Genomic DNA, 24,532 nt, shown 5'->3' with positions numbered 1-24,532 from the left:
TTGTAAAAGAGGAACATTCTGTTTTAGCTCTTACAACTCTTGAAAATATTGATCGAATTGACATTGTACAACTCATGTACTCGGGCAATTGATCACAAAATGTAAAAACTATTCCATAGTCTCAAAAAACTCATGCACTACACTAATTAGCATTCGCATGCATAAACATTCATATCTATGCATCTCACAGGAATCCACATTCATCGTTGACTTATGAGCGCTCATGATCATCTTATACATTATCATATATGCTTCCAAATATCTCAAAATCCATTTTACAACTGACCATATTGCCTATGGAAATTTCTCATTTCTTGGTACAAGTTTAGTATATGAAAAAGTTCAAGGAACAAGGAATATTCCCTTTTATGTCAAGAGAAAAGTAGCAAAAAATATTCCCTCCTACGTCAAGGGAAAATTAGATTTCTAGATCAAAAAACTAGAAATATTTCCTCCTACGTCAAGGGAAAAGCTGAAAGAACAAAAAAAATTGGAAAAGCTGAAAGAAAAAAAAATCCCTCATACGTCAAGGGAAAAGTAGATTTCCTCCTAGAATTTCAGTTCAAGGGAAAAGTTTTTAAAACAATTAATATTCCTCTATTATATTACAGGGAAAGTAGATTTCCTCATAGAACCTTAGTTCAAGGGAAATATCTAAGAACAATTAATATTCCCTCTTATGTTAAGGAAGAACAATTAGTATATTTCCACAAAAAAATTTCAGTTTAGGAGAAAATTTCCCTAATAAAATTCTCCGAAACAACTTATTTTTCCCAAGGCTAATGTAAATCCCTAAGCCAATAAGAAGAAAAATTTCCTTAATGAAAGTCGTCCGCAATAAATCATATTTCCTAGGCCAACAAAGAGAAAAAATATTCCCAAGGCCAACACGCCTTCTTCATTTCACCCAAACAAAAATCGATCGTACATATCAGCCCATAGAAATCAACTAAAGTTCAGTTACCAACTAAATGTTCCATCAAACCATAATAGCATAATACCACACCTGACAATTATACAAGACACTAGATTAAACAAAACTAAAGTACTACATCCAGTCCTTGCTTGCCAAACGGAAAGCTTCTGAAGGGATAGAACTGTTCAACTAGTTGAACAAAGTACTACATATGGGCGATACAAACTTCTGAAGGTGTCGTTGCAAAAACTTTATCATTCTATCAAAGATAGAGGGTTGTTGTACCCCCACTACCTTTCATCGGAAAAGATCACAAGTGAGATAGTAGCAGATTCTATTAATTCCATGCTACCCATGGGCATACCACATCACAATGTTGTGGTGTGAAAAATCAATTAGAAGATTTAATAAGAAATCGTTACCTAAATGAATATATTGATAAGATTTAATAAGAAACCGTTACCTAAATGAATATATTGATAAGATTTAATAAGAAACCGTTACCTAAATGAATATGTTGATGACTCTTTTCTCTTGGTAGATCAATCGTACATACCAAAGGAGGCAGGTATAGTAAACCTAATGAGAGAAGAACCCACAACTAGAGTTATCGCAAGAGGCCCCACACTAGCAGGAGGTTTCAATAGGCCTGCAAAAATTATAGGAAATATACTATGCCCAACCACAATGTCCTTTTTAATAAGCCTTTACTAGAGCTCACAAAAACTAGCTAGGTAACATTTATGTGAACCGAAGATGACAAAGAAGAAGTGTTGTACCCCAGTGCAGATGCACTAGTTATTAAGGCAAATGTAGCAAGCAAGGAGCATAATAAAATTCTAGTAGAGTCAGGCAGGTTAGTTGACATTTTTTTAAGCCAGTTTAGATCAGATGGGAATAACAGATTTAAAGTTAAAGCCCATCAATATCTCATTAAAAGGGTTTGGAGGAGGAAATTGATGTCAATAGGAGTTATGGACCTACCGATCACTGCTAGGATGAAACCTTTTGGAAATAAAATGATGTTGACTTTATATATATATAGGAAAATAGTTCTTACTAGACCTACTAGATAATACTTAAGAGAACGTTTTTGAGAATTAATAAGTCTGTAATGTCCACCTACTATTTGATACTTAAATACTGAATAAAATGGTATGATAAGGTAAGGTGACTAGAGGGTGGTGAAGAGTTGTTACGAATCAGCGGCCAATGAGACAATGTAGGTCACATCCTTTAACACGTGAGGAGAGTCTAAGAAAGGCAAACAAAAACCAATGGAGACCCTAATAATGATGAAATCAAATAAGCTTGAAAACCATTAAGATAGGTTCCAAGTTGGAGAGTGAATTGAAAACCAGATTATAAGAATTTAGGTGGCAACACTTTGATGTGTTCGCCAAGATGATAAAAGATCTTTCAATCAAAAGAGATACGATGTTATTAGTGTGGAGGTAGACAAGCTCTTGCATGCTGACTTTATTAGAGAAGTAAGTAACCTTGATTGGATATTTAATACGGTGTTGGTGAAAAAGGCCAACGATAAATGGAGAATGTGTGTAGATTTCACAGACTTTAATAAGGCATGCCCAAAGAACAATTTCCCATTACCAAAAATTGATCAGTTGTTCATCTCCACATCAGAACACGACCTCCTCAGCTTTATAGATGCATTTTCAAGATACAATTAGATTCTCATTTTCAAGTTGGATAAGGAGCATAATGACTTTATTATTAATCAAGGACTTTACAGTTACAAAGTAATGTCCTTTGGCTTGAAAAACACTAGAGAAATAGACGAGAGGCTACTTAACAACATCTTTAAGCCCTTGATAGGTACCTTAATGGAAGTATATATGGACAATATGATTATCAAGTCTAAGGATCTTACCGATCACATGTAGCATCTAGAGGAGAACTTTAGCCTATTAAGGAAATACCAGATGAAGTTAAATCTAAAAAAGTGTGTGTTTGGAGCAAGCATCAGGAAATTCTTAGGGTTCATCAGAAGCCACAAAAGAATAGAAGCTAATCCTGAGAAAATTCGTGTTATTTTAGAAATAAGGTCGCCTCTCACATTAAAAGAAATACAGGTCTGATAGGGAAACTAGCATCCCTAAATAGATTCATCCTAAAGGCGGCAGACAAATGTCATATTTTCTTCAAGATCATGAGAAAATGAAACAAGACTAAGTGGACACTAGAGTGCAAGGAGGCTTTTGAGCAGTTAAAGGATTACTTAAGTAGAGCACCATTATTGTCAAGTCCGCGAATGATAACTCTAGGAAATAAGAGTTATTACATCAATTCTAGACTTGAATCAAGGTCATTTAGAGAACAAATAAGGAGTTTTTATTACATTTTGGTTACCTTTTGCATAAACATTCATTTTACTTGAGTCTTAATAAGTTTTGCTTGAATCATAGTAATTTGTGCTAAAAATAGATTCTAAATTGTAGGTTTTAAATTCATGAGAGGATGTTGAGGCATTAGAAGAGCAAGAGGAGGAAGAAAGATGGCCACAAAAGAAGTAAAGCACAATCGGGAATAAAGCAGTGTTGTAGCAGCTGTTAGAGCAACCAGTGCTGTAGCAATCTAGGAGCAATGCGGAAGAAAACTTAAGCGCGGGTCAGCCATAAAATCGCAACCTGCATGTTTCCTAATTTAAACACATGCACGCTCATGGGCTTTGGTTTAACCTAATTTGCAATATAAAAAGGAGAGGTGCACCACATAAAGGGGTGGCAAGGAAATTATCATTAGAATAATTAGAAGGAACGAAGAAGAAAAAGATCAGAATTGAAGAGTATTGTTTCGGCAACATTGGAGAATCGTACAGAATTACTTGGCTTTGATTTCCACCGTGCTCAACTTATATTTATATTCTTCCTCTAATTGATTTGATGTATTCCGAGACCAATATGTTTATGTTTATTTCTCTCATCCAGATTATGAACTAAATTTACTTGTAGTTGAGTGACAAATAATCCAATGGGTTCTTGACTGTTCTTATATGTTGTTATCGTATTGCTATAGCATTTTACTCTAATAGCTTTTATGAATATAATTGTTATTTCGGTTGACCACTCATTTAATGGTTTCAGTTAAGATAGAGCAGCAAAAGGGCATGTCTTAGCGGAGATAAAGTAGCAAAAGGGCATGTCTTAGCGAACATTATTAGAGTATTACTTGTTCTTAAGTCGAGTTTCCTAGATTAGGTTATCCTGAATCCCATAAGGGTAATACTTGAAGTTAAGATATGTGACACTCTAGACATAGGTGTTCACCTTGTAGGGTAAAAAGATTAAAGGTTATAATGTCGTACCATAAATATATAAGCAACTGGTCATTGTTAGTAGATTTAAAGGTATGAGACTTCCAACATGCGATAGCTGAGGATGCCAATTTATTCTGCCCGGTGTTGCAGCATTTATTCTAACAACTGGTGCTAATTTGGTAAACAACAGTCACCCCATTAGGAGAGTTTGCTCATTCAACTACTATATTCTCAATTGAATCTTAGACACAGTTAATCTAGTTTGTTTCATTACAGTATTGTCTTATTCAGTTCTTATTTCAATTATTGATTACGATAGAAATTATTTGACAATTGTTTGTTTTGGTTTCAAGTTGAGTTGCGTTATTGTGAGTGCTATAACATTTTGAATAACATCAATCCCTGTGGAGACGATCTTGAATACTTATCACTTTATTACTTGTTGTGTATACTTGCACATTGGCATTGATAGATATTGCTTATAAAATTTACCAAGAGCAAGCAAGGGATAGATTGTATATTTACCTAGTAGTCTCCAGATGGGCTTCCCGTTCAATGCTAATAAGGGAGGAAACAGAAGCACAACACCCAGTTTATTATACTAGTAAAGCCTTCCTTGATGTAAAGACTTGGTACCAGCTAGTAGAGAAATACGCCTTGGCATTGATGGCCCTTGCTCGAAAGCTAAGACCTTATTTTCAAGCATACCCAATTGAGGTTATGACAAACCTGTCATTGCGGTAAACCCTACACAAGCTCGAAGCCTCAAAGCGTTTAGTAAAGCGGTCAGTGGAATTGAGCGAGTATGATATCAGCTATAGACTGTGAGCAACAATAAAGGTATAAACACTAGTAGATTTTGTAGTAAAGTGGTCAGAGCAGCATCAAGAAGCTCTTATAGTTAAAGGCAATGAGGAGCCAAAGAAGCTACCAGAAGATACGAGCAGGAATTGGTTGGTATTAGAAAATGAGTACTCTCGAGTTTGTGGAGCTGGAGCAAGGATAGTCCTATACAACCCAAAAGGAAAGAAAGTTTTTTATGCTATAAAACTCGAATTAAAGGCGACCAACCACAAAGCAAAATATGTAGACTTCATCAATAGGTTGAAATTAAAGCATGCTTTACAAGACGATAAAGTAAAACTTAAAACAGATTTCCATCTAATAGTGAATCATTTGAATGGAAACTTTCTGGCAAAAGGGAGAGAAAATGAAGGCAAACCTGAACAAAGCCAAGCAAATGGCAACCAAATTTCAACAACTCATAATAGAGCATATCTCGAGGGAAGAGAATTACAAAGTAGATGTCCTTGTTAGGTTGCTATCTCGGCACACTCTAAGATCCCAAAATACGCCCCGGTGGAGGCCAGGACTACACCAAGGGTCGAAGTCGAACTCGAGATAATGCATGTTGATAAAGGGGAAAGTTGGATGGACCCAATCATTTCGTATATTCGAGATGAGAAATTGCTAGAAGACAATATCCAGCTACAGTACAAGGGGTGTATCATACCTTTATTTTTATCTTTTTGTGCTACCATCATTAGAGCTGACACAAAAGTAGTTTCAATGGCAAGGATGTGTTTATTTATTTATTAATCCAGTCCCCTGTTGTTTGCTAAAAATTCAGAAAAGTTGAGGCTTGTAAAATTTTAGACCAACATCTTTTTCCCAAATTCTCTCAGCAAGAATCACTAATCACCAATTCATCATCATCGTGCTACAATATCCACTTCACAAGTTATAATCAAGAGAACAAACATACCAGATACAACAATAAAGATAGCAAAAACTTATAATCAAGGGATCAAGCATACCAAATGTATCAACGATGATAACAAAACCTAAGGTGGGTTTTGATTTTTGTCAAAGCTCCAAATTTTGATCATCTACTAAAATATTTTTTTTACCTCAAAAAATAAACCCATTGACATAATAGAGAGTTTTACTTATAAAAATACTAATAATAAAACCAATTATTGGAAAGCCTTAGAATTAGATTGTTCAAGGAGAAAATGGAGAGATGTATGGAGGAGGAGAAAAATGGGAAGAAGAAACTTAATAAAAAATAAAATAAAAATTCCAATTCACTTGCACCTGAATTTCATTGTAGATGATGAGTAGAGTGTGGGTGCAAAAACATTATTACTTATGTGATATAGAGAAAATGAATCGTAAGGCAACAATGGAGTAGCTTCAATAAGAATGTCAAATTGACTCTTATTGATTGCAATTGGTTGATTACAAGTTTAATTGAAATTTAAAAAACAAATCCGACATAATCTAGAGGTGAGGGGGTGAAGAAAGAGGAAAAAGAAATTACTTTAATAAACTTTTAATACAAAAGAGTGTAAGGGGTGCAGTAAAAAGAAAACAAAAAGAGGCACGGTACACCTGTTGCGCCGTAGTTGGATCCTATATAATACTTTATACTTATTTTAATTTCAGTAATTCAGTTGTTTAATGTGTGTTGATTTTTAACCTTAATATTAAAAATTTATCAAACATTTATGCTTGAATAAAATTTTAAAAAAAATTAATTGAACACTTCATGTTAAATGTTCAATAGATTATTTAACTGTAATCGTCAAACTACTATTACAGGTATATATTTCTTACCATATTGAAGATCAATTTTTTTCTTTTACAGAATTAATTATTTATGATAAATATTTATCAACAAAATTTTAAAATAAATCACACTTATTATCATCAAATAACTTATAATTTATTTACGTAAAATAAATTATATTTTCAATATGATCTTTTTTTTCAAATGAATTTGTTTATCTTTTAGTTTGGTCATCATTTTAATAAGATGAGGACGTCCTCATTAGAAGGGGACTCTCTCTATATATAAATTTTTATTTATATATTGATAATTATATTTTTTAAATTTTTATTTAAATAACTTGTAATATAAAATTTATAAAAATAAAACTCAAATGAGTACATTCTTGTTTTGTATATCACTAAATTACAAAAAAAAAACAAAACACACACTAATAAACAAAAAAAAATGTGTATAAAAATATTTTTTTGTGTTTTGGGGGGGTGGGGCGTGAAGAAATTGTATGAATCAATAATTTATCAATGAGTAACGTTACAATTTATACAAGTCAGGCATACTTGGCTGATAAGCCAAACACTATAAGATAAGTCATAGCCTATAAGATAAATACAAGCTAAACCATAGCCTATATGATAATTACAAGCTAACGATAAAGAGCTATAAGATAAGATTACAAGTTATTAAAACAGAGAGTAGTTATATATGTACATGTTTGGCTAATACGCCCCCGCAAGATAGGTGTTCCATCTAGAACTCCTAGGTTGGAACGTGCAGCAATATAACGACTGCGAGACAGTGGTTTGGTCAAGGTATCAGCCAACTGATTTTCTGAAGGAATATGAGAAACACAAAGAAGACCTGCTGCAATTTTATCACGAACAAAATAAAAATCAATTTCTATGTGTTTCATCTTTGAGTGATAAATCAGATTTGAACATAAGTATGTCACTCCAAGATTATCACAATGTAGAATAGGCATAGAAAAGTTTATACCAAGTTCATCCAACAAGTTCCTGATCCAACATATTTCTGAAACAGCAGCAGCTATTGCTTGAAATTCTGCCTCTGTAGATGAGCAAGCAACAGAACGTTGCTTTTTGGATGACCATGAAATTGGATTACCTCCAAAATAAATAACATAGGCACTAGTAGAACTGCGATCATCAAGATTTCCTCCCCAATCAGAATCAAAGTAAGCTATCAAGGAATGCGACTGAGATGAGCGTAGATGTAAACCATGAAAAATTGTCCCTTTCAAATATCTAAGTATTCGATTAGCAGCTTGCCAATGAATTTGTGAAGGTTGTTGCATGAACTGAGATAATTTGTTGACAACAAAACTAATATCCAGCCGAGTTAACGTTAGATACTGTAAGGCTCCAATAAGTTGACGATATAGAGTGGAATCGGCTGGTGGTGCCCAATCATTTAATTGAAGTGTGACTGAGGAGGAAAGAGGAGTACCAACTGCTTTAGCATCACACATGCTAAAACACTGCAAGAGGTCACAAATGTAAGAGTGCTGTGACAAGAGAATTCCAGTGGTTGTTTGAACAAGCTCAACACCTAAAAAATAGTTTAAAGCCCCCAAATCTTTGAGAGAGAATTTAGCTGAAAGAGCATCAATGAAATGAGAAATAAATGCATTATGGCTCCCCGTTATAATAATGTCATCAACGTAGGTAAGAAAGTAGACTCGTACACCATTTGTGTTATAAATAAATAATGATGCATCATATCGACATTGAGTTACAGGGAAATACAGACTCAACAAATTGCACATCTCGTGAAATAAAAATTTTCTCAGACTTTGGCTCCAAGCATTTATAGGCACTTTTTTTAGAGCAATATCCTAGAAAAACACAGGGAAGTGAACGTGGTTCTAATTTGTTGTGAGTGTATAGGCGAAGCCATTGATAACAAAGACACCCAAATATTTTTAGTTTATTGTAATTAGGAGTCTCTTTAAATAGTAATTGGAAAGGACATTGCATGCCAATGGTACGAGAAGGTAGCCTATTAATTAAATAGACAGCTGTCTAGAAGGCAAATGACCAAAATTTTGGTGGTAATGATGCTTGGTGCAATAGTGTTATCCCGGTTTCAACAATGTGTCGGTGTCTACATTCAGCTGTTCCATTATGCTGTGGGGGTATAAGGTGGTGTATATAAATGAGAAATGCCACACTTAAGAAAAAAATATTTGAGTTTAATAAATTCCCCACCTCCATCAGTGTAAACAGAAACAATAGTCTTAAAATAATTTTCAACATTGTTCTTGAATTGAACAAAAGTACCAAAGACATCATATTTGAATTGCAATGGAAAAAGCCAAATATACTTGGTAAAGTGATCAACAAAAATCACATAATATTTGTAACCATCCAACGATGTAACAGGAGCAGGACCCCACACATCCGAATAAACAAGTTCAAGAGGACTACTACTTTTCAATGTTGACTCTCCAAAAGGGGGGCGATGAATTTTATTATATAAACAAGACTCACATGATGGAGGAACTAAAGACCCAAAAATAGATAAATGAAGAAAACGCAAAAGATTATTTAAAACTTCTGTTGACGGATGACCAAGACGCTGATGCCAAATGGAAGATGAAGGTTTAATAGTGACACAGGAAAGCGGTGAAGACGATTTGCTAAAGAATGAATTTGGCCACTCATACACTCCATCTTTATTCTGGCCTTGCAATAAAATCGCCCCCGTGGTCATGTCCTTCACCTGAAAAAATTCAGGAAAGAATTCAATAGAGGTATTATTTGAAGCACAAAATTGAGATACGGAGATTAGATTTTTATTCATAGAGGGGACATAAAGAACATCATGCAAAGTAAATTTGGTATGAGGGGAAGATCCAGTGTGAGAAATACTCAAACCTGTACCATTTCCAACTAAAACTGAATCAGAACCTTGGTAGGGAGAAGCAGTAGTTAGATTTTTAAAATCCCCTGTGACATGATGTGAGGCAGCACTATCAACAAGCCAATTTGGGGAAACCATATTGGATGTAATGGTGTGGTTCAACATCGGAGTATTTTTGCGAGAGGAGAAAACTGGACAGTCTTTGGCTGTGTGACCTTTTTGCTCACAAAGCTGACAAAATCCCTTATAACCAGATCCTTTCTTACGAAATTAAGCATTATTATTGATGAAATTTTGATAGTTGGAGGCATTATGGGGTTGGGAAGAAAATTGACCATTATTAAATTGGCCATTTTGATGTGGCATAGGAGAGCCACGGTTGCCTTGCTTGTGATTTGCACCATGCTTATTATATTGTTGTTGTGTAGCATTAGCCGTAACAGGAGAAATTGACATTGGATCTGCTCGTTTCAAAGTTGCTTCAAAATCAACCAACTTGTCATATAACTCGTCAAAGGAAATAGCAGTTTCACGTGTTCTTACCCCAGCAATTATTTCTTTGAATTCTGCGCCAACTCCATTAGCAATATGAACCACAATATCGTCATCAGTGATGGGTACATCAATCAATGATACTTCATCAGCAGTAGATCTCAGGGAATTGAGATAATCTACCACAGATTGTGATCCACGATGGGGGCGAGCTAGACACTCTCTTAGTGAAAACACACGGCTATGGCTAGGATTGGAATAAAGTCTTGCTAACTTATCCCATGCTTGTTTGGACATTGTGGAACAAGCAATCAGTGGAGCAACTCTTTCTGAAGAGGAGGCAATGATGGAATGAAAGATCAATTGATCTTGATGTTTCCAATGAAGGTGTGCTGGGTTTGGGGTGGATATAGTTTCACTGCTAGAGGCTAATGTTGGGTTTGGACATGGAAAGGATCCATCTATGTATTTGATAAGATCATAACCGAAAGCAAGACAAAAACTGAGCTCGCCAAGTAAAATAGTTTTCTGGTGTAAGTTTCAAAGGAAGCTGTGCAGCAGCATTAATAGAGATATACCTAGTAGATTGTTGGGTTGATTGGGTAGGGGAAATGGCTGTAGAAGTAGGTGTTGTTTGATCAGCCATTATAAAAAGGAAAAATGTGCTCTTTAGAGACTAGAGCTCTGATACCATGAAGAAATTGTATGAATCAATAATTTATCAATGAGTAACGTTACAATTTATACAAGTCAGGCATACTTGGCTGATAAGCCAAACACTATAAGATAAGTCACAGCCTATAAGATAAATACAAGTTAAGCCATAGCCTATATGATAATTACAAGCTAACGATAAAGAGCTATATAAGATAAGATTATAAGTTATTAAAACAGAGAGTAGTTATCTATGTACATGTTTGGCTAATAGGGCGGGGGGGGGGGGGGTGTGGGGTGTTCAGAAAAAAGACTTCTCTAGTTTCTGTCTCATTCTTTATCTCCTTTTTACTTCATCATTTCCGTTAACATTGTTTTTTTTTTCCTTTGGCGTGTAGGTGCAGGCAAAGTAAACTAATCGTCTGATTTCAATTGAAAAGAAATACCTATTGGTTTCGATTCGCACTCGTAGATGAGGAAATTAACTGAATCATTTAATTTCAAACTTAATTGTTTTGAACATGTAACTCAAAAGTGTGAACTTGACTTAATTAGTCTTTGGGACAATGCATGTGTGTGTATGTGTCCGTTAAAAATTAATTCCGAAGAAAAATAATTGTATCACTGAAGAAATTTTAAAGGAAAAGGGATTCCGAAGAAAAATAGTTCTTTAAATGAGGGACATATAGAGGAATTTGCGCACCGAAACAGTGAAACTACTGGGATATAACGCAAAACTCTATTAAAGAGTAATTTAAAAATATTACTGAATTTATAATTAATGTTCAATTGAAAGATGAAAGTTACATACTTCAACCTTGGATTTTTTTTTTTCTCTCTTTTCATTGGATCTTATTTTGCTTTGTGCAATAGTACAAGTGAAAATCTTTTCAATATTTGAGGGTAAGAAAAATTGAAAAAGTTTGAGGGGAAGGATAGAGAAGGAAAAAAATAGATAATAAAGGGAGTTCAGATTCTTGGTAAAAATAGAGAGAGAAAATAATAGAGGAAGTGAAGAAAAAGAAGAACGTAGATGAGAATAGAGAGAGAAAATAATGGAGGAAATGAAGAAAAAGAAGAACGTAGATGAAGAGGGGATAAAGAAAAAATAATGTTACAGCATCAATGGGTTGAAATCAATGTGTCAAATCATCTAACCCATTAGATCTTAGCCATTAATTTTTTTAATCTAAATTTATTTGTGTGTTAGTTACTTTATAAAAGAAATAGAAGGGTGGGTAGAAATGCATATCAATTTTTCAATCCCTATCTCTCCAAGATTTGAACTATATGCGGTGACCAATCAAATAAAGCTTCTTGGAAGTCACTGAACCAGGTTATTTTTAGGCATATGTTTTAAAATATGCAAGAGTGGTCATGTATAAATATTTCCTATCATTTACCTCATCCTATCCCACCCTTAGAAATTTTAATCTATTTCTTGAATTTTTACACACTTGACCATTTTATTAATTACTTCCTCTGTAAGAGTCCAACCGTATACAAACAATTGTCTTGATTAGGAATGGCAAAACCTGAGCCTAGGGATGGCAATGCTTGAACCCAACTCGGATATATTCTTTTAGACACTTGTGCTAGGATTTTTAATCTGGGTTTTTATACCTAGATCTTATATGTTGTATTATTATATCTGTATATATTTTTATTTTTTTGTAATTTTATAAATTTTAAATTTATTTCATTAGAATTGGACATGAAAATATCAATTTTTAATATTTACAATTTTAGATATCTAAAATTATTTACCATAATATAAAATTCGGGTTCCAGGACGGATCCTGGGCTTATCGAATGATGTTCAAAACCGGCCCAACCTTACCTATAAGTTGGGTATTACCTGGACCGGACTCATAAACAGCTTGCATTGACCAAGTCCAAGTCATACAGGTTTTTTTGACACCCTAAGTCTTGATGTAAGATAAAATTGCAATTTAATTATCTTGGAAAGCGCCCTTTTGTTAGAGTCATATTTAGATTATTATTTAAATTGTCATTTTCTTGTGAGTAATGAGTATGATTGTGTTCACTTATTTGGATTAACTTACAAAATTTAACTCAAAATTTTACAAGAATGTTCATGAAGACGAGAGAGGATAAAGAAAAAAAATGTTATAGCATCAATATGTTAAAAGTAATGTGTCATATCATCTAATCCATTACATATCAGCCATTTATTTTTTTAGTCTAAATTTATGTTTGAGTTTGTTATTTAAAAAAAAAAAGTAGGGGGTGAGCAGAGGCGCAGATAAATTTTTTTAATTTTTATCTCCCTAGATTCAAACTATACAATATGGTGGCCAACTAAATAAAATTACTTAAAAATATCTCAAACTCTTAGGAGCATATGTATTAGAATATGTAAGAATTAACATGTATATTAGAATATGTAAGAGTTCTCATTTGTAAATATACTTATCACTTGCCTCATTCTATCCCACCCTCAAATTTTTTAATAGATTCCCTTGGATTTTTAAATCCTTAACCCTTTAATTACTTCTACCGCAAAAGTCCAACCATGAGAGATATTCTTTCTTATTTTATAATTTTATAATTTTTAAATTTTATATTAATGAAACTACATAAAAATATAAACTTTAAATGTTTAAAATTTTAAATACATATAATACATGGGCTAAATAAATATAATTATTTAAAATAATATATTTTATATTATCTTTTATAAAATTCGAGTTGCGGCCGGACCTTAGGCTTATCAAGCAAGCCGAGAACTTTCCTGACCTGAACCCTGAACTGGATATTACCCAACTCCCATCGCCCGGTCCAATCCAAATCCAGACCGAACAGGTATTTTTGACATCACAATTTGCGCACTTCATTTACCAATTTCATATAACAAAGCTGACATTTTGACAATTAGATTCCCATGTCTTCTCTGCCAAGTTTGCTTTCATTGCTTTCATAGACGTTTTAATGCGAAGGAAACTTCAATTATTCTTAAAATCATTTTGTGGCTAGATTCAACAGAATTGGCCATGTTTTTTGTGGCTAAAACAAGCATCTGCCAAAGAAAAACAAGCTTTGGCTTAAAGAAATCATTAGTCATGAAATTTTCTTGTTTACTGTCAAACTTTGTTAAAGTAAACAGAACATTTTCCATAACAATCTCTTTTGGCTTATATGGCTAAAAAATATCGTGACCAAAAACATTGTTTCCTTTGTCATTCAATGTTCTACATATTATTTGCTTACAATATTGATTCGCTCAAAAAAGTGGATTTAGGTGATCGAGATAGTTGCTAATAAATAATAAGAAAAATAGATAAACAACAACAATGAGGACATAGCAACAACATAGTGCTTCATTTGCTAAAACTAAATTCACTCCACCGGGACAAAAAGCTAAATATAGAATGGGACTAAATGGCAATAGGGATAGTACGAAGGGGTTTAGCCTTCTTTATGGTGGGGCCAAATTTTTCTTCCATGTCCATGTTCTCATCTTCAAGCATCCAATCAAAAGAATTAATAAGTGAACCCAACATTAGATACAACCTTCTGATCGCCAATGACAAACCAGGACAAATTCGCCGCCCAGCTCCAAAGGGGATTAGCTCAAAATTCTGGCCTTTGAAATCAACATCTGACCCCAAGAACCTCTCGGGTATAAAAGAACAAGGGTTGTCCCATATACTTTCATCTCTGCCAATAGCCCACACATTGACAAAAGCTTGTGCACCTTTTGGCACTACGAAGCCTGCAATATCTATGTCTTCTGAGACTTTACGAGGCACTAATAAGGGAACTGTCGGGTACAACCTAAAAGTTTCTTTAATAACTGCTTGTAGATAAGGAAAACAAGTGATGTCAAATTCCTCAATTGGGTTGCCTTGATAAGAATATGTGTTAACTGTGATTAACTGTTTGGATTAGTTAAGTTAGTTATGGTGATGTGGCAGTCCAGTCAGCAAGTAATTGTGAGTTTGTTAAGCTTGTTATTCAGCTTTTCTGAAAGATAAAATACACGTGAAAATGATGTATGTGTTTAGATGATTCTGGATAGCAGTATATAAGCTTTGTAATCTCGTTCTATTATTAAGTTGAATAAAATGAATATTCTTAGCTAAAGTTTCTCTCATTTTCACTCAGATTTTCTCTGTAAACAAACACTCTAAATCTGTTGATCATATTCTAATTTGCCTTTACTAACTATTTGTTCTAACTCCAATTTTACTTTCGATAGAGCCTCAGGGTTGTGCAGTAGTTCTGCCATTGCCCATTCCATTGTAATTGAAGCTGTGTCATTCCCCGCAATAAGCAAATCCTGTATATGAACTATGTTAATTAACTTGTAATTTGTACTAGAAATTAAGAAGAAGAAACATTACCGCAAACAAGTGCTTGATATGTGTTTGAGGGAAATACTTCGACGAGACCAGATGTGATGAGTAGATATTTGGGGGCAAAGTTCTGCGAACAGGTGTGTCCTGTAAGAGCCTGGTAGCAGGGGAACAGGAGTAGGAATATTTTGATCGTCCACGAATATGCCATTCACGAGGCCGAACTCCTGTTAGAGGCATAAGGCCATTCCTGCTAGGGGTCGAGGCGAGGAGACCCGGTCAACGACAGTTAGCAAGACGTGCATTCCTATCCGAGAATCAAGGCACGAAGTCCATCTCCATTCACCCACAATGACGACAATGGGGCAACCACATCCAAGGGTGGGGAGAATAATAGGCGTGGACTATGGAAGACCGGGATTCAGAGGAAGCCTATAAAAAGGTAGCCAGCGAAGGTAAAAGGGTTAGAATTTTTACTATTAGAACTAAGAAAAAAGAGCTCTAAGAACTGAGACTAAAGAAAAGCCATAAGATTCGTGGCAAATATTCCCAGAACCTTCATATCTGACTTGAGCGTCGGGGGGTTTATGCCGGGAAAACAACCGGCGTACTCTGACCTGCTTTTGTGTACGCAGGAGCTTTTGGAGAAGAAACCTTACGAGGAGAGATCCTGGTCGTGGTAGAGTTGATCGAGCAGAGTTTCTGGTCTTGGTAGAAAAGGCAACTAGAATCTCGCATCAACATTTTGGCGCCGTCTGTGGAGAGCTGATCAAAAAGCTTCTGTTGATAGCAAGAAGAGGAGTGAAGCAAGTGGAAAAGCAATGGAGACAGGAGGAAGTAGTGCACAAGGGGGTGATATGAGGCTTAACGATTCCGTGACGCTGAGGGAGATAGCCAGTGAAGCACGGGAAAAATCCATGTTCGACTGGATGGAACGGATGGAAAAGCAGATGGAGACCCTGACAACCATCCTACATGAGCTGCGGAGTGAACGAAGGGGAACTCAGGAGGAAAGGGTAAGAGGTGGTGGAGTGGCACCAGGTCACGATAGTACGAGGAGAAGTCAAACCACCGGGAGATTTGGTGGTGAGAGAGGTAACCTATCTTTGCGGGGAGAAATTCATAGAGAGGAAGTGCAATCCCCGGCAAGACAGATTTTTGACGAGGACGACGGGGTGGTGAATGCAGAGGAGACAAAGTTGAGGCAACACTTGCATGATGTAGAGCAAGAGCGGGATCAAGTTGCAGCACGTGACCCTGGTCGTGCAGTACAACTGGAGGAGAAAGTGCGCAGACTAGCGCAGATAATTGATGACATGCAAGGAAGGAGCAGAGCTCCTGGTTGGAAGATAATGCTGGACGGAGAATCACCGCTCGCAGCAAAGATCATGAGGGCAGTTATTCCAAGAGATTTCCGCCTCCCAGATCTTAGATATTCAGGACGAACTGATCTGCTGGTGCACATAGAGCGCTTCAACGACATAACTGGGGTACAAGGATTATCTCAATCCCAAAGGTGCAGGGTGTTCCGACTATCCCTTGAGGGACGTGCACGCGAGTGGTACAGGAAACTTCCTCGGGGGAGCATTAAAACCTTCGAGCAGATGTGCCAGGAATTTGCAGAGTAGTTTCGTGGGGCAATGGCACCAGAAGATGACATGATGGAGTTGAAAAGCATGAAGCAGGGGGAACAAGAAACCCTTCGGGAATTCATGAAGAGGCTTTTGAAAACCAGGCTTGGAGCAAAAAAGGGTGTATGGGTTGATGAGCTGTCAGGTGTTCTATGAGCATACAGGACAACCCACAAAACAGCAACTGAGGAGACACCGTTCGCCTTGGCTTTCGGACATGAAGCGGTCGTACCAGCCGAGATAGGGATGACCACACACCGGACAGATCATTTCAATGAATTGGAGAACGACGAGCAGATGTGTTTGAATCTAGATCTGCTAACGGAAAAGAAGGAGCAAGCAGCCGAGCGATCAGCCATCTACCAGCAGAGGGTTGCTCGGTATTATAACCAAAAGGTGAATGTACGGCAGTTCAAGGTCGGAGATTGGGTGTTAAGAAGAGTGAATCGGAACACGAAAGACTCGGCTCAGGGAGTACTTGGACCAAATTGGGAGGGGCCATATAGGGTCAAGCAGCTAGTTGGACCCGGAGCTTACAAGCTGGTTCGCTCGGATGGCCGCGAGGTGAAACGCCCATGGAACGCAGCACACCTCAAGAAATATTTCCAGTAAGAATTGTCCATATTTTCAAGTTATTTCTGTTCGTGTTTGTTGTTATTTATGCTATGTCAAAACAATCTCATGTAAGCCGAATTCAACAATAAATGAATCGAAGAGGAATTTCAGTCAACTGTCAAGTCTCAAAGCCTGTTTATGGCGAGACCAGAAGCCAAGCATGCTAGGATCTGCTCGACCGCGCGAACGCGAGCACAATCCCAAGCATTGAAGAATTTTCTAAGGCATGCAAAGGCTCGTCAAGTCTCAAAGCCTGTTTATAGTGAGACCAGAAGCCAAGTGTGCCAGGATCTACTCGACCGCGCGAAGGTGAGCAGAATCCCAAACTTTGAAGAATTTTCTAAGGCATGCAAAGGTTCGTCAAGTCTCAAAGCCTGTTTATGGCGAGACCAGAAGCTAAGCATGCCAGGATCTGCTCGATCGCGCGAAGGCGAGCAGAATCCCAAGCATTGAAGAATTTTCTAAGGCATGTGGCAAAACCATATGCCAAGCCAGAGCCTGCTCGACTAGACGAAGACGAGCCGACTCTCAAACGGAAAAATAACACGTAATTACAACACAAGAAAATAATCAAAAATATTTTTATTAATTTGTTAATAAGTAATAAAGCAGATAATCTCCGCAAACATTGTTCATTACAATACAAGAGACATGTTTAAGAAGATGGCGGGTCAGTAAGCCGAGTAACCTCAGTTGGTTGGTCCCCCTCAGGTGCTGGGGGAGTATCACCAGTTGCGTCCGGGGGGGTGCTTGCCTCACCCACATCAACAGGAATGGCACAAGGAGGAGAGTCTTCCTCCTCAACTACAATTGGCTCCACCCCTTCGGCATCTTCCTTTGCCGCATCCTCATCCATATGTTGGGCAACACCAGCTGCAAGGTCATCCATCTGCAGATCAGGATGCTGCTTCCCGAGGACGGCCATGATGCAACGATACGAATGATGAAGTCCCTAGTCATACTGGTTGTTAGCCTCCTTCTCCAAGTTCTCGACCTGAACTCGGTGGGAATCGCAGAGAGATTCAAGCTGAGCTTCATACATAGCCTTCTGCCTTTGCAGATCCTCCTTGACCTTGGCCAGCTCGTCCTCGAGGGTAATGGCCTTCGCTTGAGCAAGAGGTTCTCGCTCAATCAACTTCAGATTCTCGAGGTTCAAGTCTCCTGCCTTCTTCTCGGCAACGTCAGCCCTGCTCGTCGCCGATTGAATGTCCTCCTTCATCTTCCGGTCATAACGGTCGACCTTAGCCTTATAATAAGTGGTCATGCAGCTGAGGTGGAAAGCGCTATACTACATGGCCCCCACCAGCTCACCCAGGGTGCAGCCATCAAAGTCCTCCAGGTCCTTCTTGCTCACGAGTTTAGATAGCTCGTTGAGATATGGGACCAAGTGTTCTGCTCGGAGGTCAGATATACGAGATCTAGGCCCGACAGGAGGAGAAGAGGAAGCAGGATCAGTGGCAGCTCCACTAGTCTCTCCGACTTTGGCAGGAGGATGAGGTAGAGTCTGCAAGGGAGCAATCTGTTGCACGATGTTCGCCCGCTTTGCAGTAGGAGCATCTTTATTCTGGTCCCGCTTGGTTGTTGGTGGTCGAGAACGTTTCCTAGTCAGAGCCCCAATCACAGCATCCTCCATCTTGTGGCCGGGAGGCACCAAACGAGACTCGAGCAAGTTGTAAGTAGTTATTAGCTCTCGGCTCGAGCAGGAGTTGGCCAGTACAGCCTCGACCCGTTTGAGTTGGTGAGGTTTGAGCGGGAAGTGAACACCCTAAGAACCTGCAATACAAACAAACATTTAGTTAGAGACAAACCAGTAAAGTGAAAACAACTAGGGAGACAAGACATCTATTACGAGCAGGCAACCTGGGACCACGAAACGGGGTGGGACGCGTAAATCCTTCCCATCAACCTGTGCAACTTGACCCCAGGGACCCCCAGTGAAAAGGAACTTCTTCTTCCAATTCCCACCACCACCAGTAGGAAGGTCGGTTATGGGTTTCCTGGTCTTGGTACTTGATTGGAAGTAATACCAGCCCGCATCTTTGGGGCTGCTTTTCATCTGGTACAGGTGCTTCACCTCGTCGACCGTGGGCTCGCTTTGGCAACACTTGTCCCACAGTATGAACAGACCAGAAAGCACTCTCCACCCGTTGGGGTTCAGCTGACCAAGGGCTAGATTTAGCCCGTTAAGAATTCGGGCAAAATAGGGTTGCAAGGGACACCTCAATCCATACTTAAAACTCTCTAAAAACAAGGTGACATATCCCCTAGGAGGCCGGCTAGAGGTATCCTTCTTTCTTGGGATCTTAAGAGGTATTTCACCAGGAATACTATACCTAAGCCGGAGGTTAGTGAGCTCGTCAAACGTGGTCGTGCACGTCATGTAATCAATGGCGTAATCCCGTGATAGGCTCTACCTCCTGATGTACTCCGCTCTTCTGGTCGCGATGTTCCTGATGGAGATACCTCACCAGAATCACCTCCTCGATCCTCACTCAGGGTGTTTTCCGAGCCTGAAGACCCCTCTTCACCGCTGTTTCTGCTCAAGGAGGCTGTTTGGGGGGACATCCTCCTAGCGCTAGTCCCAACACTAGGTCTAATGAGTTTTAAGGGGATCCCGGGGTCAAAGGCAGGATCAGTGAGCAGACTAGGCAGAAAATCTAACTTGTCATCATCAACCTCAATGACTTTCTCTTTACCTTTTGACATCTCCTAAAACTACGACCAGAGCAATATCACCAAACACTACCCAAACAAAACAAAGGGAAAGGAAATTTTCTATAGCAATCTAGGAACGAGAAAATAGAAGTAATACCTGCAGTCGAGGCCCGGCGGAGTAGAGGCAGGGACGATAGCTTCTACGTCGAGGGAAAAAGGGTTTTCAGTCACCAGAGAAGTAGAAGAGGGCTGAGAGATGAATTTCGTCTTTGGGATTTTTAGGTTCCTTAATGAGTAATAAACCCACGGGCTGTCAGCATTTAAGGGCACGAGTTCCAAGGGTCGCATAGCCACTGGTTTGAAATTCAAATGGAGGGACAGATCTCTGCCACATCACCTCACCCGCAATTTAATGCGACACGACTCCCCAAGACCTCTTCCTATCCCGCGCAAATCAGAACTGATGAGTTTCTACTGCTGGTCCACTACATTACCCAACACCAGAAACTGGGGGACCGGTGTTTGAGGGAAATACTTCAACGAGACCAGACGTGATGAGCAGATATTTGGGGGCAGAGTTCTGCGAACAGGTGTGTCCTGTAAGAGCCTGGTAGCAGGGGAACAGGAGCAGGAATATTCTGCTCGTCCACAAATATGCCATTCACGAGGCCGAACTCCTGTTAGAGGCATAAGGCCATTCCTGCTAGGGGTCGAGGCGAGGAGACCCGGTCAATGATAGTTGGCAAGACGTGCATTCCTATCCAAGAATCAAGGCACGAAGTCCATCTCCATTCGCCCACAATGACGACAATGGGGCATCCACATCCGAGGGTGGGGAGAATAATGGGCGTGGACTACGGAAGACCGAGATTCAGAGGAAGCCTATAAAAAGGTAGCCAGCGAAGGTAAAAGGGTTAGAATTTTTGCTATTAGAACTAAGAAAAAAGAGCTCTAAGAACTGAGACTAAAGAGAAGCCATAAGATTCATGGCAAATATTCCCAGAACCTTCACATCTGACTTGAGTGTTGGAGGGTTTACGCCAGGAAAACAACCGGCGTACTCTTACCTGCTTTTGTGTACGCAGGAGCTTTTGGAGAAGAAACCTTACGAGGAGAGATCCTGGTCGTGGTAGAGTTGATCAAGCAGAGTTCCTAGTCTTGGTAGAGAAGGCAACCAGAATCTCGCATCAGCAATATGTTTTGTGTCAATCTTTTCTGCTGAAATGTGAACTAAATACTTCGTCCTGACATGTCATATATTGATTTCTTGTTAGCATGAAATATCGTTTACCAAGAGTTTGGAATGAAACCGACATGGTCAAGAATGTCGTTCAATGAAATAAGTAGCTCACATGTCTGACACGTGAGCTGAAGAAAATACTTAGTCACCTGAAACGACTAATTAAGATGCCGTTTCAAAGCCTGCTCTAAAGACATGCTGCAAGCACGTGACTGAGGTTGGTGAGTCTGTTAGAATTAGTGGGAAAAGCAGCTGATGAAGAAAGATCCAGAATCAGTTGATAAAAGGGGCTGGAGTTCTGGGTTTGCAACAAACATATACGAGAGAGAACATTGATAAGGGAATGTGAGAGAGAGTTGTGAAAAAGCTTGTATTCTCCGTTTGTGTTAATGCTCTCTATAACTCTTGAAAGCAATAAGAAGTGAAACCACAGTGCTTGTTTCCAGTGGATGTAGGCATCATTAATTTGGTACTGAACCACTTAAATTCGTGTGCATTTTGTCTTTGATTTGTTTCTTATTCTTGATTCTTAGTGTGTTGAGTGATTCATGGTAAATCTTGGGTCATGGTCAGTGAGATAAGTGTTCTTGGGGTGAGTTTGGTCTCGGTAATTTGGGTCTAAACCACGACATTTTCACTCTTGTCTTGGATAATATTGAGGACAGTATCTAACATATCTTTGGATTTGATGCTAATACTGCAACCATGTTCTTGTCTTTTCTTCAATCATTGATCAATCAAGCGAACCAACACCTCGAACATCTCGCCAGCATAAAGTGTGTTGCGGTGCCTTGTCCCCTGCAGGTCAAGCTTTTTGAGGAGAGGAAAATGGTCGGACAAGTTAGGCTTTCCTGCTTCTTCCATCATACCCCAAACTGTATCCTTAAACTTTCGTTCATTGGGATGAACCAAATCAATAGAAAATATTGTGTTGGGTAACAAATTAATTGACGTATTGAAAGCAGCTTGGCCAAAATCTATTGCCTTACCCGCACGACAATTTTCTTCAACATAAGTAAGAAGGTCTTTGATTTTCTTGTGCCGGAGGTCCTGACTAGCATCGAGTTTTTGTCTATTGAAAATATGCATGTTGCACATTTTTCGATAACTTCTCCACAGTGTTGAGACTGGCAGCCAGACCAAACTGAATTCATGGTGCTGGTATGGCTAGGACAAGATTGATTCAGGGACCTTTCGATCGCAGAATAATGAGTCATGTTCTTTAAGGATAGCTTTGGCCGTGCTTGGAGAAGAAACCACTACTGTGGTCACCAGGCTAAGGGTGTGTCGTGTGTTTGGGATTGAGGTGTTGTACCTTTTAAATTACAGCTGCTGTGGAAAAAAAATTATAACTATGAAACAAAAGTTAGTAATATGTAATAAATATAAATTTTGACAAAATTATTAAAAATATGATAGATTTTTTATAATACTAGTGAAAAATCATATCAGCATAACTTCCAAAGTACAACAGTTAGTGTTTACTAAATACTTTAATACTGTAACTTTTAAGCTACAGCTACCGAACTTAAAACTCAAACGCACCCCAAGTCTTAGATTCATTATAGGGCCATGAATCTTGGCAAGCTTTGCCAGTGACTTGTGAAGCAGGTTTCCGATCACCGGATAAGGCCTTAGTCCCGGTGGAAGATGTTTTCGTCGTCCACCGGAATTGAAACTTGAAGCCATCACGCAAAACAATGTGAATACAAGCCATAGTACGAAGGAAATTAACAAATTCATCTTTGAATTGAAGCTAATATTTTGATTTCTCTTTATTTGAAACTTTCATCAACACCGTCCCTTCCTTCACTTTCTTTTATAGTTGCTGGATACTGGAAGTTGCTTTCACTGCTATTTCAAGGTGAAATGAAATGGAGTTGAATTGGAGTTGAGTTGGAGTTGTTCCTACTTCCCACCTTATCTACATGTAATTTACTCGTCGTCCAAGATACGTCCGACGGATGAGGAAAAATCAAATAAGGGCAATATCGAAATTTTTTACGAGTCAATTAACAGTAACGTAGTGAAATACATACTTTTTTCATACTTAAATGATTTTTTTCAATTGAATAAGCCGTAACATGTAATAGTTTTATTTTCATGGAATAAAAGCTTTTTTCCTATTAAAAAAATAATAATACTAATGTAAATAAAAAAAGAAGTTTATAAAACATCAAAAAAAATAAAATTGCTCACTTGTTTTTGGCAAAGGAAAGATAAAAGAATTTGTTAAAAAATATATCAATAATTGTAAAGGTACAAGTTATTATCAGAATTAATATTTGTGAGATCATATAAATTAAACGACATTTTTCTCTAAAGTTTAAAATTGATGAGAGAATGTGCAGTCTTGCAAGGGGCAAAATGAAGATTTTACACCAAAAACTCTTGATATTATCATATTTTATTTGGGATTCATTAATTTTTCAAAAATATTCAGGTGCCTTGGCACCTTTTGGTCTGAATGGGGCTCCGCCCCTTACCTTGACATAGTTGGAGTAATAAAAAGATAATAACCATTAATTTTACATTAGCATGAGATTTGAATTTAGAGCCATGCTTGTATTTATTATCTCAAAATTTAAATAAATTAAATAATTTTGACATATTTATCTTTATAATTTCATTGATGCAAGGGGAATAATATAGTTTGTCCTACAATAAGATAAAAAAAAATTGTGTTTTACGGAAATAAATTTTACATGAATTGAAATGGCCGTTTTTTTTATTGTCTGTTTGTTTTTACTTATCTAATACTTTAAACTTGTTTTAATTTCAGTAATTTAGCTATTTTATGCGAGTTGATTTTAACTTAAACATCAAGAATTTATCAAATATTTATGTTTGAATAAAATTAGATAAAAAAGTTTAATTCACTAATTAATGCTAAATGCTCAATAAATTATTTAATTGCAACGTTACTGACATACTTTTTCCTACCATATACAAGCTTAATTATTATTTTTTTTCTACAAAATTAGTAATTTATGATAAACATTTATCATCAAAATTTTAGAATAAATCACACTTACTACTATCAAAGAACTTTATGGTTTATTTACATAAAATAAATTATATTTTCAATATGATTTTTTTTTCAAATTATTCCATATTTTAGTTTGGTCTTCATTTCAATAAGAGAAGGACTTCCTTATTAGAAGGGAACTCACTATATAAATTTGTATTTATATATTGACAATTATGTTCTTTTAATTTGTATTAAATAACTTGTAATAAAAAATAAATAAAAATAGATCTCTAGTGAGTGCATTCTCATT

General features: G+C 37.4%; 1 pseudogene; it reads right to left on the bottom strand.

Annotated features, from left to right (window-relative positions):
- Nucleotides 1–14,189: 14,189 nt before the first annotated feature.
- LOC18034433 lies at nucleotides 14,190–22,994 on the bottom strand (annotated as a pseudogene).
- Between the last annotated feature and the right edge of the window lie 1,538 nt (nucleotides 22,995–24,532).

The sequence above is a fragment of the Citrus clementina genome, unplaced genomic scaffold (assembly GCF_000493195.1).
Source record: "Citrus clementina cultivar Clemenules unplaced genomic scaffold, Citrus_clementina_v1.0 scaffold_8, whole genome shotgun sequence".
Taxonomy (NCBI): Eukaryota; Viridiplantae; Streptophyta; class Magnoliopsida; order Sapindales; family Rutaceae; genus Citrus; species Citrus x clementina.
Note: the sequence above shows the minus strand (reverse complement) of the source record. Positions and strands in the feature narration are given on the sequence as shown.